Source organism: Panthera onca, chromosome A3 (genome assembly GCF_046562875.1).
Source record: "Panthera onca isolate mPanOnc1 chromosome A3, mPanOnc1 haplotype 2, whole genome shotgun sequence".
NCBI classification, from domain to species: domain Eukaryota; kingdom Metazoa; phylum Chordata; class Mammalia; order Carnivora; family Felidae; genus Panthera; species Panthera onca.
In genome coordinates this window covers 121,709,992-121,728,877 of record NC_138341.1, presented here as the reverse complement: position 1 = coordinate 121,728,877, position 18,886 = coordinate 121,709,992, and the positions used below count along the sequence as shown (strand labels likewise).

General features: G+C 43.8%; 1 long non-coding RNA gene across 1 annotated transcript in view; it reads left to right on the top strand.

Annotated features, from left to right (window-relative positions):
- Positions 1–14,148: 14,148 nt before the first annotated feature.
- The window catches only part of LOC132668835 (uncharacterized), a 55,569-nt gene continuing 50,831 nt past the window's right edge, over positions 14,149–18,886 (top strand). The window contains exons 1-2 of the long non-coding RNA XR_009605818.3: positions 14,149–14,614; positions 15,864–16,007. This is a non-coding gene — a long non-coding RNA (uncharacterized LOC132668835). The remainder of the gene's footprint in view (positions 14,615–15,863; positions 16,008–18,886) is intronic.

The following is an 18,886-nucleotide window of genomic DNA, read 5'->3' as shown; positions in this document are numbered from 1 at the left end:
TCCTGCATAATAGATAACATCTTAGGTGTGACTGGGCAGAGTTGTCATGAACGTTTTCCACGACCTGACTCCAGACACCCTTAGGCCAAGATCCCTGGTTACAGGGCATAAGTGACTTATGAAGGACATCTATCTGAGCACATGTCTTTGTTTTAACCAGTTCCAAGATGCCCGAGAGGACATGTATATCAGACCACCATCCTCAGTAAAAACCCCAGACCCCAAGCAAAGAGGAGATTCACTTTTCTATCCTTTCTGAGTCTCTCAGATGCTTTGTCTGTATCTGCTCTATCTCTGTATCTTCAATAAACTCTTCTCTCACTTCCTCTCGGCTGTTTGATTTCTATCCTCTGCAAAGCCAAGGACCCTCTTGGCTCATCCTGCAGGACCCCCTCTGGGTCCTCAGACTCAGCCAGCCTGCATCAGTTTGTATTCTTGCCAAGGATATATATTCTGAAGTGAATTGTGAGGAAACAATCAGACAAATCCAGATCATAGGATAATATACAAGACAAGTAGCCTGGGGCACCTTCCAAAGTATCAATGTCATGAAAAGCAAAAAATAAAATAAATCCAGGATCTAGATTAAAGGAGGAGGGAAAAATGACAATTAAATGTAATATGTATCATTGACTAGATCAGAAGTATAAAGAAAAAGAATCACAAGATATTTGGGGGACAGTAGGGAAATAAATATGGTATATTAGAGAATATTTATCATATCAACGCTAAGTTTCTTAGGTGTGGGGTTATGTGGGAAAATATCCTGGTTCTCAGGAAGTATATGCCACATAGTGTTTAGGGATATTATGTGGAATATATTAACAAATGGGGAGTCTAAGTGAAGGTTTTATGAGTATTTGTAAATACTCATTTACTGTAAATACTCATTACTCTTATAAATTTTAATTTTTATATGTCTTCAAATAAATAGGGAACTTGCAATGGCTTCTGAGGCCAACGACCCAGAGTTGGGCCAGAGTTTACAAGGATACAGCACTTCATAAGACTGCCTTCACTTCAGACACTGGCCATGAGTTTGGGGGTCCTCAGGCCACCCTCACATCTGACCAGCTGGCTACAAATTAGGGACCTCCCACTACCAACTCGGATTTGGTAACTCACTAGAACATCCCACAGAACTCGGGAAAGTGATATACTTATAAGTTGTTTTATATAGCAAAAGGATGCAAATCAGAACCAGTCAAAAAAGATGAAACATACAGGCGAAGGGGGCTCTGGGAGGGTCCCATTCTTCTCTCCCCCTGGAGTCAGGAGCTGTTACCCTCTCACACACAGAGGTGTGACAATACACAGAGTATTGCCAACCAGGGAGGTTCACCCAAACTTGAATGTCCAGAGTTTTATTGAGGTTTCATTACATATCTACACCTCTCCCCTCCTCCCTAGTAGTCAAGCCGATTTCAGATGACTCAAAGCTCCAACTCTCTAATCACAGCATTGGTCTTTCTGGCTTGGCCCATCCCCAGACTAAGTCATTTCATCAGTATAAATTCTCAGGGCCCATGGATAACAAAGACTCTCTTATTCCTCAGGAAATTCTAAGGATTTTAGAGGTTATCCCTAGGGATCAGGGACAAGGGCCAGCCACATTCTTTTTAACATAGAAATAAAACAAAATATACTTAAAAACAAATCTTTTTTTTTTTTCTATCAAGAACCACAGCAAATAGGCCTAGAGCATTTGAATCAAAAACTATCAGACTCCAGGGACATTGTCTCCGCTCCACTCAGTCTCCTACAGCAGCACAATCTGTTTGCATCTTGAGTTTAAAGAGGCCACTTAGAAGTCTCAACAGTTCCCATTTCAAAGGCATTAAGAGAAGTCATTTCACTTTTCTGCACAGGGTCAGCTGCAAACAGTAAATACGCAGTTGTATGGGAGTGAGGAAATAATTTACATTTGTTGCCCAGAACTCCCCTGCTCAATTTAATATGCCAAATTCTTAGGATAATCACAGCCTATACTGCTTCAATCAAATCGGATCCTTCTAACTATCCAACTCAAACAGGAGGAAGTAAGAATTTCATGAGCAGTGTGAAAAATCACTGTATAATTGTAAATTAGAACTGTAATCAGTCCTCTGGCCCCTGGGCCTTCTTCATCACTAGGCTGTGAACCACAATGACTTACTGTGAATGTATCTGCAGGAGAAGAGCTCCAAGGCACAGGACAGAGAGAACTGCCTCATTCATATAGCTTGTGAGAACAGAGGGAATGTGCATAAAAAGTGAAAAAAAGGGAGGCTTGTTATCCAGCAAATAGAGGCTCTAGAAGCATCCATATTTGCACTGTAACTAGTTTGTTTTAAAAATATGAAAGTGATACATGAACATCAGTTTAAAAAAAAAAAACAGTAAAAGGGTACAGCAGGAATCACATTCAAAATGTTTAGGGGCGCCTGGGTGGCTCAGTCGGTTAAGCGTCTGACTTTGGCTCAGGTCGTGATCTCACGGTTCATGAGTTTGAGCCCCTCGTCAGGCTCTGTGCTGACAGCCCAGAGCCTGGAGCCTGCTTCAGATTCTGTGTCTCCCTCTCTCTTCACCCCTCCCCAGCTCATGCTCTCTCTCTCAATCTCTGTCTGTCTGTCTCTCTCTCTCTCTCTCTCTCTTTCTCCCTCTCTCTGTCAGAAGTAAACATAAAAAAAAAAAAAAACCAAAATGTTTAACAACTGAGATGTCTGAATGGCTCAGTCAGTGGACCATGTGTCTCTTGATTTCAGGGTAGAGCCCCACAATGGGTGTAGAGTTTACTTAAACAACAACAACAACAACAAAAACATGTTTAACAACTCTGTCAAGAAGGGCACAGACCAGTCAGAACAGATTCTAGACACTGTACTAGGGAAGACCCACTGAATAGCAGTTTGGATATACACCAGAAAAGAAATTTTGGGGGGCACCTGGGCATCTCAGTTGGTTGGATACCCAACTCTTGATTTCAACTCAGGTCATGATCCTGTAGTTCATGGGATCAGGGCCCACATTGGGCTCTGCACTGATGGCATGGAGCCTGCTTGGGATTCTCTCTCTCCCTCTCTCTCTCTGTCTCTCCCCTGCTCGTGCATGCTCTCTCTCTCTTTCAAAATAAATGAACATTAAAAAAAAAAAAAAAAAATTTTCATCCCAGAATCCCAGCTCCAGTCTCCAGAAGTGCTGTTAATTTCTTAAGACTTGTTCCAGAGAGGCGCCTGGGTGGCTCAGTCAGTTGAGTGTCCCAACATTTGGCTCAGGTCATGGTCTCACGGTTCATGAGTTCAAGCCCCACATCAGGCATGGAGCCTGCTTTGGATCCTCTGTCCGCCCCCTCTGCCCCTCCCCTGCCCATACTCTCACTTTCAAAAATAAATACACATTTTTTAAAAAGTTAAAAGCAAAAAACTTGTTCCAGAAATGTTTTATACATCTATCAGCATATCTGTGCACTTATGTATCCTTTTTTGTATAGGTCCCTGTTTTTGAAAACAACATACTATTCTGTAGCATACTTTTTCCTTTTATTTAAAAAAAATTTTTTTTAACATTTATTTATTTTTGAGAAAGAGACAGAGCTCAAATAGGGGAGGGGCAGAGAGAAAGGGAGACAGAACCTGAAGCAGGCTCCAGGCTCTGAGCTGTCAGCACAGAGCCCGACGTGGGGCTCAAACCCACGAATTGTGAGATCATGACCTGAGCCGAAGTTGGACACTTAACTGACTGAGTCACCCAGGCGCCCCCATACTTTTTTAATAATGCATCTTAGACATCTTTCTACATCTGCAGAAGTGGAGTTACCTCATTTTTGTGAAGGTTGAACAATGCTGCTGAAAGGGAGAAAATTTTGCCACCCCAAGGTATGCCTCTTTGACATCCTGATTATTTTAAGCTGGTTATTTTTTTAAGTTTTATTTTTATTTATTTTTAGAGAGAGAGACGGTGCAAGAGCATGAGCAGGGTAGGGGCAGAGAGAGACTCCCAAGCTGGCTCCGCACTGTGAGAGCCAAGCTGGACGCAGGGCTCAGTCTCACAAACTGTGAGATCATGACCTGAACTGAAGTCAAGAATTGGACACTTAACAGAGTGAGCCACCCAGGCACCCCTTAAACTGGTTATTTTTAAGGAAACTGCAGACACAAGAGAAGCTCTGAAACAGAGTCAAAGTTACCTTTTTGTAAGAGACATACACGTGTATAAGGGAAATCTCCCTTTCTAAGGGTGTCGCCTTTGATGTACCAGGAAGTTGGGGATCACTCTAAATCACTATTATCAATGGAGAAGGCATGGACTTAAATCTGTATAACAACTCTACCCTTGTCCACTCTGTTTTTCTTGGTGACCTGCCATATCTGACTCCCCATCCCCAACATCCTCTTTTGTCTTTAAATGAAGATGGTATTTAAGATGATGGCTTTAGGCATTTCAGCAAATTACTGTTTTTCCTGATGAATAACAGGAGGTGTACATGTTATTAAATTTTTGTTCATTTTTCTCCTGTTAGTCTGTCCTATGCCAGTTTAATTATTAGACCAGCCAAAGAACTTAGAAGAATTGAGGGAATTTTTTGTTCTCCCCAACACTATTCAAAGTGTGGTCTGTGTACCTGTGCTAGTCTAGGAAGTATGTGTTCACGCCTGAGAAAAGATAAGGGAGAGCTCGTACAAGAATGCAAACCATTCATACAAATATATATATATACATATATATATATATTTATACATATTTTTGTATATATATATTTATATATATTTATGTATATGTATATTAATTATATATTTAATTATGTATATGTAATTATATAAATATAATATGTGTGTATGTATATTTATATATATATATATTTGTTCTTGATAGTCACTGATTTGATTTACATTCTAGCTCAAGCTCCTTATCTCCTAGTAGACCAATAAGAAACAGAATGTTTACTTTGAGCAACACCATCAGTGAGTGTGTACACCATAAGTTATTTAACCAATCCCTTCTTGCTGGGCACTTAGGTTATTACAAGTAAGTATTCTTGTATGCATACATCTTTATGCACTTGAAAGAGCTTTTCTGTTACAGATTCCCAAGGTTGAAATCAAGGAGAAAAAGCGGATCGTGATGGTGCTAGTGGTTAGAATGGAACTCAGAGATAACTAGTCCAACTCTTGCCTTTCACTGATGGGAAAAACTGAAACCAGAAAGGTAAAAGCTAGGTCCAAAGTCAAACAAGTCAATGGTAGAAGTAGGAATGGGTCCAATTCCTCTAAAAGGAGCAATGACCTGGACAGAAGACCTCAGAGTCTGAGCTAAGGGGATGAATGGATATATACTCAGCCTGCAGAGTGACTCTGTCTCCAATACCAGTGTTAAGTTGGAACAATTAAGGGTATCTCAAAGTCCCCCCAACCCAGGGTCTGATTTGCAAGAAATCTGGGTCTCATTTTCCATTTCGTGGATGTTACTAGGCCTTTTAAGAAGACATGGGAAGGAGAGTCTGAAGCACACTGTCTGGGCCTGATTGTAGTAGCCATCCCATGGAGGAAGGAAGGAAAAGGTTGCGTTAGACCAGGATGTCCTATGAAGGGAGATGATTCACCTGGAACTTAGAAGAGTTAAATGACTGTGTGCTCTAATAAGAGAAAGAAAAGGAACCACGAAAAGAATTAGAGGCAAAGGAAGGATTAAAAGGGCAGAGGGTAGAATGTGTAAGACAAGGACTGAGGCATGGGTTCAGCAGAGGCTAGAGGAACCGACGAAGAAATTGAAGGAGAAATAGAGCAGGAGAGTCCCAGATGCCAAGAAAACAAAGCTCCAGGAAGAAACAAGTACCTGATGGCAGCACGTGCAGAAGAGCACTCAAATGAGATGAGGGCTTTAAAATATCCATTGGATTTGGCAACACAGAAGCCACTGGAGACCTCGCTGAGAGTCACATCAGCAAAGCAGTGACGCCAGCAGCATCTAGGCTGTGGTGGGCAGAGGAGGAAGCAAGAGGAAGAAAATGGCACCATTGAGTGTAGATGATTCTTGGGCAGATTCTTGGAGTGGGGGAGGGGGAAGTTGGGGGGAGCACAAGAGCACGTCCTAGAAGACCTTTGCTCAACTTCTTCATGCACAGGCAGGTCAGTCACTGCCAAGGCCAGATGTAGTTAGAGAGAGAAAGGGGGAGTCCCAGGTACAGTACCAGCCGCTGCTGAATCTTGGTTCCCTGGGGATTGGTATAACTTACCCATGGTAACAGAACTCTATGTCCATACTCTTTGCAAGATGTATGCATGAGCTACGATAGTAACAACAGCCACCATTTACTGAAAACTTATTCATGCAAAACTAAGAGCTTTACATAAATTATTTCATGTAATCCTCACAACAACTCTGTGAAGCAGGCCTTACTATTTTCTTCAATTCCCAAACAATGAAACCAATGACACACAGCTTATGTAGCCTGCTATAGGTCATCTAGCCAACACATGGCAGCATCAGAATTCAAACCCAGGCTCGTTCTACACCAACAGCGTGCTCCTCATGGTGAAGCCAGGGTCCCACAAGCTGGACTGTAGGAAGCACAGGCATCAGGATCACCTGGGGAGTGTCTGAAAAGGGCAAATCCCCAGGTTCCATAAAAGATCTACTCACTCCAAATCCATGAACGTAAAGGCCAGAACCTGTACTTCTACGAAGCTCCCCAAACGACTCTTATGCTCACAGAAGTCTTCTTATAGGAAGCACTGAACTCCTCACTGTTTGAGCTGCCTGTTGGTGGTCTCCACCCACACTGGGATTCACACTCTTTCCTGAGGACAACGATGGCCTGCCGTTATTCACAGCTGAAAGTATCCTAAGCACTACCCTGGGCTCCAATTTAGGGTCTAACACTTAATCATTTTAAGCTTCATTTCCCTCATCTGTAGAATGGGCACAGATATACCTGCTTGGTAGAGCCATGGTGAAGATTAGACACTATACTGATTAGGATTAGATTTCCCCGCTTATTTTTTTTATTAATTTCTTTTTTTTTAATGTTTATTTATTTTTGAGAGACAGAGAGAGACAGAGTGTGAGCAGGGGAGGGGCAGAGAGAGAGGAAAAGACACAGAATCTGAAGAGGCTCCAGGCTCTGAGCTGTCAACACAGAGCCCGACGTGGGGCTCGAACTCACAAGCTGTGAGATCATGACCTGAGCCGAAGTCGGACGCTTAACCGACTGAGCCACCCAGGCGCCCCAGATTTCCCTGCTTATAACGCAAAGTAGCAATAGCTTGAACAGAAGGTTTTTCTCTCAGGGGCACCTGAGTGGCTCAGTCAGTTGAGTGTCTGACTTTGGCTCGGGTCATGACCTCATGATTTGTGAGTTTAAGCCTCACTGCTTAAGTGAACCTTAAGGTTCACTGCTGTCAGTGCAGAGCCCGCTTCAGATAAGACCCTTACTATATGTCTGTTTGCCCATTCATTATTAATAAACTGCCTCTTGGTGCAAAATGGCTGCTGAGGTTACAGCCATTTTGTCTTTAGTCCTGGCAGAGAGAAGGAAAGAAGGGATGCACCTCCCAGCTGAGTCAGATCCCCTTAAGGAGCATTACTGGTAGGTCCTCATAATACTTCTGCATATATTGCATGACCAGAAGACATATATATAATCATAGAGTCACAACTAGTTGCAAGGAAGGCAGGGAACTGAAATGTTTTAGTTCAGCATCAGGTCTTTGCCACCCAAATAAATCAAGTTTCTGTTACTTAGGAGAACAAACATTGGTGTGGCAGCCACAGAAATGTGCTTCCACAGACTTCCTACTGCACAGAGCTGAGGACGCCAGCTGCTGTGCTTTGAAATTCATTGGCTGCACACCCGCCATCAATGACTGAGTTTGGTTGGGTACAAAGTCAGTTCGAGAGACAAAGGACTCCTTTGTTGATTGGCTTTGGCTCAAGGACTCTCTGATAGCTTTGCCCAACCTTTGTTAGACTGTATTTTCCTTAAAATATAGGACATTCTGGGACACTTACCCAACTGTATCTTCCGCTCCCCTTCACTTGGGGTCTGATGGTCCTCCTGGACTTCTCTAGCTCTCTTCCTAATTCCTTTGAAACAGGCATTTCTCCCTAGTAAAACCCTTGCACAATTAATCCCATTCTGGTGTCTGCTTCTTGGAGGACCCGGGCTAACAAAATTGCAAAGGCAAGTCATAGTCTCCAGCACAGATTCAATAACGCATGTAACACCTGCATAACACAGGATGGGCATGTGGTAAGCACTCAATAGATAATAGCTGTGTGGCGATAATGGTGGTGGCGGAGGATGAGGGGGAGAAGTAGTGCAGAGCTGGCTTTCGGAGAAAGGAGTGTTTACAGACTTGGGGGGCAGGAAGTGGGGGACAAAGGTCTGAGGCAAATCACTCTGATGCTCCTTCATCCCCAGAACGTTTCTACTACAGTAAAATCTGGTTAAAATCAGCACCAAAGTCAATATGAAAGGGGAAAATAGACTCTCGATAGTTGTCATCACAGGGAAACTGAACTGTTATTACTTAGCGCTAGCCATTTCAGGAAGAAGAAAGGGGGGAAAAAGAAGAAGAAAATTTAGGGCAGGCCCTGAAACAAAACTGCACAAAATAAACCCAGTATCCTGAGCAAAACTTGTCCTCATATTGGACAAATGGTAATCAAAAATTACTTGTCATGGTGACCTAAGAACCCTACTCCCATAAGACACCTCCTTTGCAGACATTTTTTTTAATTTGTTATTTTTTAATGTTTATTTTTGAGAGAGAGAGAGAGAGAGAGAGAGAGAGCATGAGCAGGGGAGGGGCAGAGAGACAGGGAGACACAGAATCTGAAGCAGGCTCCAGGCTCTGAGCTTCAGTACAGAGCCCAATGCAGGGCTCAAACTCACAAGCTGTAAGATCATGACCGGAGTCAAAGTTGGATGCTTATAACCAACTGAGCCACCCAGGCACCCCTGCAGACATTTTATATAGGACCCTCTACTTCTGTTTTTCCACAAACACAGCCTGAATTGGCACCCACATGTATCAGATTTAAAGCCCATACAGTGCTTCTTAAATACTTCCTTGGTGTCTAAAACCAAGTTGACCTACCCATGCAAAATTACCTGATACAGTAGCCTTGGGTTTCCACTGGCCTCTGTATTAGTTATCAACTGCTGTGTAACAAATTACCACCCAAACTTAGCAGCTGAAAATAACAAACACTGTCTCACAGAGCTAAGGACAGACTTAGCTGGATGGTCTGGCTCAAGGTCTCTCATAGGGTTTCAGTCCAGGTACAAGATGGATTGGAGGACTTGTTTCCAAGGTGGCTCATACACATGGACCAGCAAGTTAATGTTGGCTCTTGCCAGGCCTAATTCTTTGCTACATGGGTCTCTCCAGAGAGTTCCTCATGACATGGCAGCTAGCTTTCCCCAGAGCAAATGATCTGATAGAAACACAGAGACAAAGACAGACACAGAGAGACCAAAAGAGAAGCTGCAGTGTCTTCTAGAAGCTGACCTCAGAAAAGACATGTCGTCGCTCGTCTCATGTTCTGCTGGTCATACAGACTACCCCTGATATGTGAGTGGGGACTCCACAGGGTGTGAAAACCAGGAAGCGGGGGGGGTCATTGGGGGCTACCTTACAAACTGGTCACCACAGCCTCAAGGAGAGCTTCCTGGTCCCAAACTCCACCCAAACCTCAGTGGGGGAGACGGGGTGGGTGCAAATTTCACTCTTCACCCCATCCTGGAAACCCAGTGCTGGAGCCCCAGAGAACTGCGTTTTCCCACTTAGCATCACACCATAGGCCTGCACAGACGGACTCACAGACACAGCTCCAGTGACGTCACTGGTGTTTGCTTCACTGTTCAGTGTCCTCCCCCTGAGAACCCATCCCAGAGTTACCTCTTCCACTTGTTCTCTATTGTCTCCAATTCCTTCAACTTTTCATTTTATCCTTTTGCATATTTTGTACTTGTATAATTCCTCTCAAAGCTTTTATGGTTTCAGGTGGAATATTAATACATTTTTTAAAAATTAAGTTTTTGTCCAAAGATTGATGGCTTGCACACATGTGCCATCTAGTGGTAAGAGTGCTAACTGCCAGAATAGAAACCTGGATTTTTCCGTTCTGTTTTTTCAGGGAAGAGGTAATGGGAGGGATGGAAAAGGAGGGAGACGGAGACCTCTCTCTGTGCTTTGTCAGGGAACTAAGGCTGCTGGCGATTTTAGAGACTCCAGGCAGGGCAAAGGAACAGGTGATTCGGTGGCTGGAATCCAACAGGATTTATTGGAATCTAAAGAAGCCAAAAACTAGTGAAAACCCTGCAAATGGAGAAGGCGCTGGTGGTGAAAGGGTTAAGTGAAAGGTGTTAGAAAAGCTAAACAATGAAAATAGACTCGATTCAGACAAATGATGACTTGAAAGGTACTTAATGTGGGATGATTGCAGATGTGACCAGGCATTTTTTTAAGCATTCACATTAACAGTAGGAAGCAGCTTAGAGTCTAATGTTTTTGTTTTACTCATGAGAAAACTGGGACCCAAAGACACTGAGCACCTTGTCCATTACAGCATGTTAGCCAGAGGTCCAGGGTGACCCCGAGAGCAGTCCTCTTTCCCCAGAACCACACTGCCTCTAATCATATATAGCAGATGCTTATTTGGGTTTTCATTTTGCACAGTTTCAAAATAAAATTCAGATCGTCACATAAAAATGCTGGACCCAGCATGTTTCCAAGGAATTATTACTCACTGGTTTTCAGTTGCACCCTGGCACACCCCAAAAAAAAGTCAGGATGGAGATGGTTATGAAGGACTAGTTTCATTCACCTTCCCTGGATGGCAAAAGCCCTTAGTCCACATGATAAGGAGGGATTCTAGAAGCCAATCCCAGGAGCTGAGGGAGCCCCAGCCTGGGGTAGAGAAGATAAATCCATTCACCTAATGTTAACCTAGCATCTGCTCCGGGCCAGGCTCCTGCAGGATGCTGGACTAGCTAGATCAGCCAATGTACTGGCCATCTCTGTCTGAACTCTGATTGTGTGTTCTCAGACACGGCTTGAGCTACAGCTAAGGTATAGCTGGGGTCTGGGGGGCCCGTGAAGATCTAGTCCAGGGGTCTGTAGTCTCAGACTGAGCTGTCTTGGACACAGCCTAGACTCAGAGACTACTGGGGGAGGGAAGGGCTGGCACTACTATCTAAGCAAGAACTCTATCACATTATAGAACATTTTGATCATCTCAGAGAATTCTATAGGGCAGCTGTGGCCAACAGTGCGCTTTCCTGGGGTTTCTGCTTGTGAGTTTTACCAGTTCCTCCAGGCCCTGTAAACACGGATATAAGCAGAGACAGATAGGAGTCACTGGTTTCTGGAAGGGGCAGAGCCCCAGTACAATGGTTGTTCCAGATCTGATATCCTCAGAGGTACAAAATGACCCACATGAGGTAGAGGACACTTGGAGTTCAGTTCCTTAAACTTCCTTTAAATTCCTTAAGCTTAATTCACAGCATAGCTCCTGTGCTGGTAGAAGGTGCCAGAATAGAGGCAAAAGCAGCAGAAGGAGTATCAAGGGCCTCAATTTTTAAGGTCAGAAAGATCCAAGTTCCTGGGCGCCTGGTGGCTCAGTCAGTCAAGCATCCGACTCTTGGTTTCAGCTCAGGTCAAGATCTCATGGTTCATGGGTTCGAGCCCTGTGTCAGGCTCCATGCTGGCAGTGTGGAGCCTGCTTGGGATTCTCTCTCTCACTCTCTCTCTGCCCCTCCCCTGCATGCATGCTCGCTCTCGCTCTCTCTCTCCCTCTCTCTAAATAAATAAATAAACTTAAAAAATAATTTTAAAAAAAAGGTCTAGGTTCCTATCCCAACTTCCCCATTATCAGTGGGTGATCTTTGGGCAAGGCTTTGGACACCAGCTTTCTTGCCTGCAAAAAGAATCTAAGACCCACAATTGTTATGAGGGTTAAATGAGACAGTGGATGAGACGGTGCCTGGCCATGACAAATGCAGATTTCCTACTCATCTCTTCTCACCCTTTTGGATGCTACTCTCTAGTCTGATGTGGATAGGAGCCCCACGTCACCTTCTCGTCAGGTACCAGCTGGAGGCTAGTGACGGCTACCTGTTCCACTCATTCTCTCAATGGACATCTGTTATGAAAACAACTGCCTGGGCTCATGTTATGCATGATATATACAGAAAGAAAACAAGTTCCTGAGAGGAGAAGCTTACTGTCTCATGAGAGAGATTAGTAGGCAAACCAGTGATTATACGGCTAGGGTGGAGAGCACACAGGAGGAAGAGCACACAGGTGATATCATGGCCAAGATAGGAAGGGCGAATCAAAGTTGGCCTGCTCAGCAAGCACATGGAATAGGGCATATCAAAGCAGCGGCAAAAAGGGAGCACATGCAAGAAAGGGAGATTGGAAAGCAAGGTAAATCCAGTTATGAGTGTCTTTGAGCACTGGTCCAAGGAGTTTGGCTTGTAGGGAACACAAAGCCTCTAAAAGCGAGTAAAATCATATTTGCGTTTTGAAAATGTTTCTATATTGTCAGTGTGTGACAGCTTAAAAGAGGCAAAACTGGGGGACGAGAGGCCGGCTTCAATTTTCTCTACTTGCTCCCTACCTCACTGGGCTCCAGCTCACAAAGACCTTCTCAGTTCCTTGAATAACAAAATACCAAGTTCTTTCCCACCTCAGGGCCTTTGCACTTGCTGTTCCCGCTGCCTTGATTAATCCTTTCTTGGCTGTCACAGAGCTTCCCTTTTCTCAGCTTTCAGGTCTCAGATCAAGCATTTCTTGCTTTCCCCAATCTCATTTATGGCTCCCTCCATTATTCTCTCTTGTAGCATCCTGTTTCTTTTTTCTACTTACCACTATTTGAAACTTTATTCTCATTTGTGTTCTGTAATCAGTCTGTCTTCCCCATTAGACTGTAAACTCCGTGAGGGTGCGGTCATGTCTGCCCCGTTCAACACCGCGTCCCCAGCACCCAAGCACACTGCCTGGCAACTGGCACTCTCAGTAAATACTGGATGGAGGAGACGGTTAGAATAGACGGGATGATCATGACTTAACCTAAGGCAGTAGCAGCAAAACTGAGAAAAGGCGATTAACACCACACGAAGTGGACAGGACAGGTGTGAGACCAGAATTCGAATTCGTTCCAACTGTGCTGAGTTGACTACACAGCTCGCTGTATGGCCTGGACAGGTCAACAGCCTTACCCACCACACCCTCGGTTTTCCCCTGAGTAAAATGAGACCATCACCCCTGCAGCTGGGCAGAACGAATGTCCTCCAAGGCAGAAACAAGGCTTGGGCTTGGGCCCGGGCCGAGGGTCACAAAGTAGCCCCTGAGGCCAGCCTGACGTTGAGAACACCGGCAAGAACAGCTGACGCTCCCGGCGGGCGGAAGTCACTCGCCGGTGGAGGTCCAGACGTAAAATGGATCCCCCATATGCACAGCGCCATGGTTCAGTGTACTCTCATAAAGGGTCCCGCGAGCAGCAGAGGATGGGGGTAATTTAAGGCCGCTGTCATTTGTTTCGTTTAAAATAGTTTCCCCATTTCTCAGCAGAGCCCTCAAAAAAGTTCTTAGTGGAAATCTAAACTTGAATTCTCAGGACTATAGGGTAGAATGTTATCCCAGCATGGGATAACCAAGAGGCAAATGGGTCGGTGCTCGCGCTAGGCGCCACCTGGTGGAGAAGGGAGAGCCAGTGTGGAAGGCCCTTCTGGGCCCTGCTCTTCCCCACTGGTTTCGGCCCCATCCGCGACCCCCGAGACCCCAGCGAGAGGTGAGCGCCACGGGCTCCGAAGACCTTCATGGCACTACATTCCCCAGAGGTCTTTGCGCAAAGGAAGGCGACAGAGTGGCGGCTCTCTTCCCTGCCTATAGTGTATGGGCTGTTTTAATCCAGAAAGTTTCGCTCCCCCGGGGCGCTTTCTTCCCCCGCCTCGCAAAGACCCGTCGACTCTGGGGCCACCGGGCACCGCCCCATCTACCCAGGTAGGAAAACTAGGCGCCGCAAAGCCTTCTGGGAAATGTAGTTTCCAAAAAGACTTCGGGAAGACCCGTCAGGGAGGCCGAGCTTTTGTAGCCAATTAGAGCCGGGCTGGGGCTTGTCACGTGACCTCTGAAGTCAGCTGTCCTGCGGCTTCGCTCTCGCTTGGGTCCGAACTGTGGGTTGGAGCTGTTGCCAGCCCCTGGATTAGACTTCTGGATCTGGGCTCCTCAGTCCCTGAGCTGGCCTTGTTGGCCCGACGCGGCGCTGTCCGCATGTTTTCCTGTACTTAAACTTGTGGCTCTCCGTGACCTCGTGTCAACTTGCAGGCTCTGTAGGACCTCACCATCCTCTTCTACCCTGGCTTCTGCAGCAGCCAGGCTGAGCCACTGGAGTTACTTCAGAGCTTTAGTGACTAAGCCATTAATCAGTTATTGGATCGCCTCATCTTTGGGGACCTTTTCCACTATCTGTTCTCACTCCACCACCTTGTCCTCACCCATGACTGTGTCGCTTCAGAAACATGGTGTAGTGGGACCACATGACCTAATCATGCGTTGGTGACACTAGAATCAAGGTCTCCGACTTCAGCTAAACCCTCAACTCAGTGGATTGGGACGGCACTGAGGTGAGGAGGCTTTTAAAAAGCAGAGGCAGGGAGTCAGCTGCCCAGACCTCTGGTAGAGTGCAAGGCTTTGGAAGGGCTATCTTTGTTGCTTTCCATGTCACGTTTGTCCTCCTAAAGGCTTCCACCTCACATTCCTACTTTTAATTTTTTTTTTTTTTTTTTTTTTTTTTTACATTTTATTTATTTTTGAGAGAGAGAGAAAAAGCGAGCACAAGTGGTGGGCGGGCAGAGAGAGAGAGAGGGAGACACAGAATCCAAAGCAGGCTCCAGACTCTGAGCTGTCATCACAGAGCCGAATGCGAGGCTCGAACCCACGAACCATGAGATCCTGACCTGAGCCAAAGTCAGTTGCTTAACCGACTGAGCCACCCAGGCGCCACTCACATTGCTACTTTTAATTTTTTTTTTTTTTTTTTTTACATTTTATTTTTTTTTTGAGAGAGAGAGAGAGAAAGCGAGCACAAGTGGTGGGCGGGCAGAGAGAGAGAGGGAGACACAGAATCCAAAGCAGGCTCCAGACTCTGAGCTGTCAGCACAGAGCCCAGTGCTGGGCTCGAACCCACGAACCATGAGATCCTGACCTGAGCCAAAGTCAGTTGCTTACCCAACTGAGCCACCCAGGCACCACTCACATTCCTACTTTTAAAAGAGCCTGAGTGGGACACCTGGCTGGCTCAGTTGGAAGAACAGGGGACTCTTGATCTTGGGGTCCTGAGTTCAAGCCCCAGTTTGGGTGTAGAACTACTTAAAAAATAATAATAAATTTAAAAAAAAAAGAGTGTGAGAATGAAATGCAAAGTTGAACATTAACTACAGGAATGCGAGAATAGCACGTTGGTATAAGAGTGGAAGTTAACAATACTCAAACAGAAGTGTTAAGTAGCGTATAAAGAACGAAATGAGACATAACAAGAAAATGTAGCAAAGATGCTAAATTGGTATGTTAAAATAGCTAAATGAGCCCAGAGAGCAAACGATAAAGTCCTTTAGAAAGCATTATGATGAAAAAAGCATTATGATGAAAAAAGATTATAGAAAAAGTCTGATAGAAAGCCGGGCATATGCAATGTTTTGTTAGCCTTCCAGAAAGATTAGAAGATTTTTATCAAAAAAATTCCCTTGGCAAGTGGCAGGTCTAAGAGAATCCTGGAAATTAGTAAGTACTCTGGCTTCAAAAAAAAGTAATTTTTAAAAAGGAGTCTTGTCTTCAGGGGAAAAGATCTAAAACAGATATGTTTGGACATTTCAGAAGCCCCTGATGTGCCGCATCTTAGGCAGAATCCCGTGGAGACTGGTTCCAGCTGCCACATGGGCCCTTAAGCAGATTTTGGATCCCAGGGTGGAGGCCACGCAGAGCCTGAAACTTCTCAGGAAGTCATGCTGCCAAGCACCGGTGAGGAGATTTGGGTTGGTTCTCCTCGGATGATAATATTTATTTTATTTTATTGTTTATTTTTTAAAATTTACATCCAAATTAGTTAGCATATGGTGCAGCAATGATTTCAGGAGTAGATTCCTTAGTGCCCCTTACCCACTTAGCCCTTCCCCCCTCCCACAACCCCTCCAGCAACCCTCAGTTTGTTCTCCATATTTATGAGTCTCTTCTGTTTTGTCCGCCTCCCTGTTTTTATATTATTTTTGTTTCCCTTTTCTTATGTTCATCTGTTTTGTCTCTTAAAATCCTCATATGAGTGAAGTCATAGGATTTTTGTCTTTCTCTGACTAATTTACTTAGCATAATACCCTCCAGTTCCATCTACGTAGTTGCAAATGGCCAGATCTCATTGTTTTTGATTGTCGAGTAATACTCCAGTGTGTGTGTGTGTGTGTGTGTGTGTGTGTGTGTGTGTGTGTGTACACACCATATTTTCTTTATCCATTCATCCATCGATGGACATTTGGGCTCTGTCCATACTTTGGCTATTGTTGATAGTGCTGCTATAACATGGGGGTGCATGTGTCCCTTCGAAACAGCACACCTGTATCCCATGGATAAATGCCTAGTAGTGCAACTGCTGGGTCGTAGGGTAGTTCTATTTTTAGTTTTTTGAGGAACCTCCATACCGTTTTCCAGAGTGGCTGCACCAGCTTGCATTGCCACCAACAACGCAAAAGAGATCCTCTTTCTCCGCATCCTCGCCAACATCTGTTGTTGCCTGAGTTGTTAATGTTAGCCATTCTGACAGGTGTGAGGTGGTATCTCATTGTGGTTTTGATTTGTATTTCTCTCATGATGAGTGATGTTGAGCATTTTTTCATGCGTCGGTTGGCCATCTGAATGTCTTCTTTGGAGAAGTGTCTCTTCATGTCTTTTGCCCATTTCTTCAGATTATTTGTTTTTTGGGTGTTGAGTTTGATAAGTTCTTTATAGATTTTGGATACTAACCCTTTATCTGATATGTCATTTGCAAATATCTTCTCCCATTCTGTCAGTTGCCTTTTAATTTTGCTGATTGATTCCTTTGCTGTGCAGAAGCTTTTTATTTTGATGAGGTCCCAGTAGTTCATTTTTTGCTTTTGTTTCCCTTGCCTCTGGAGACGTGTTGAGTAAGAAGTTGCTGCGGCCAAGATCGAAGAGGTTTTTGCCTGCTTTCGCCTCGAGGATTTTGATGGCTTCCTGTCTTACATTTAGGTCTTTCATACATTTTGAGTTTATTTTTGTGTATGGTGTAAGAAAGTGGTCCAGGATCATTCTTCTGAATGTCGCTGTCCAGTTTTCCCAGCACCACTTGCTGAAGAGACTGTCTTTATTCCATTGGATATTCTTTCCTGCTTTGTCAAAGATTAGTTGGCCATACGTTTGTGGGTCCATTTCTGGGTTCTCTGTTCTGTTCCATTGATCTGAATGTCTGTTTTTGTGCCAGTACCATACTGTCTTGATGATTACAGCTTGAAGTCTGGGATTGTGATGCCTCCAGCTTTGGTTTTCTTTTTCAAGACTGCTTTGGCTATTCGGGGTCTTTTCTGCTTCCATAGGATTATAATATTTTATTAATGTATGTTTTTCATTTCTCTATAGTATAAGGTCCATTTATCATACAAAAAGTCCATGAAATACCTTAAACCATATCTGTAGTGTTTTCACATACCATGTGATATTTGATATAATTAAGAAAAGCAGCAACCTGGTGAGTTAACAATTAACTAGAAAAGATAGTGCTTTGAAAGCAATCCAGTTTATTACACTTCTACATGTCAACCTCGCCACCTAATTCTAAATTTAAAGACTTACTGTTTACTAACAGGAAGTTGCAACTATATTTACATGTGTCTATGGGGGAAATGCACGCATTGAATAGCCACACCTTTTATGCAAGACGCATATCCAGCACCAAACAAAACAATTCTGGACTCCCACACTGAACATTAATATTTTAGGAGTAGAGCACAAGATCCCCAATGAACAAAACCTACGTGTTATAGAAAAAGAAATAGAAATCATGTAGATAGCAATTTTCATTAAAGAGCAATGGATCAGGACTAGTTGTTTGTTTTCAATTCATTGCCCTCTAATACTTTTGTTAAATAAGAGTTTATTTCTAGAAAAAAGTGAAATTATAATGAAATACAAAATATAATCCCCATTTTTAATTATTAGATTTAGCATGCGTAAAGTCTGTCTAAAATTGCTATAAAAGCTCCTAAACTCTTAGGCTCGATTCTGTATCTAGCTCATGGCAGACAGGATCATCAACCCATACTTGCCTAATGACCAAATTTGAAGAGTGCTGAGATAAAGCATCTACAAATAAAGGTCTTACAGAAATATGTCACATATTACTCCCCGTCTCAAACCTTTATTATTTTTATAATATTGACTTTTATTGAAGCCACAATTGTGTATAGTTTAAAAGGTCAACCAGGAGTGCAAGGTTTTAAAAAGCAAGAATCTTCTGTACCTTCCTTCACCTCCCCCTCAGTTCCACTCTCCTCTCCCTTCATGTTTCTGAATAAGAAGCATACAGTGCTATTTCATTCTAAGAGATAAATAATAGTGAATACCCATCACTAGAAATAAATATTTCTTATTTATTAAGAAATAAAGCATTCCATTTATCATGGAAGCTCTGTGTTACCCTCCCTGATTTCATTCCCCCTGTCAAAGCAAAACCATGTTTGCTTTTTATCAGTGTCTAATATTCCCATATGTGTCTTTTTATACTTTTACTAGATATGTCTATATTACCAAATGTATTGTCTTTTCATGTTTTCAAGTTTTATAAAAATGACACAGGGGTGCCTGAGTGGTTCAGTTGGTTAAGCGGCCGACTT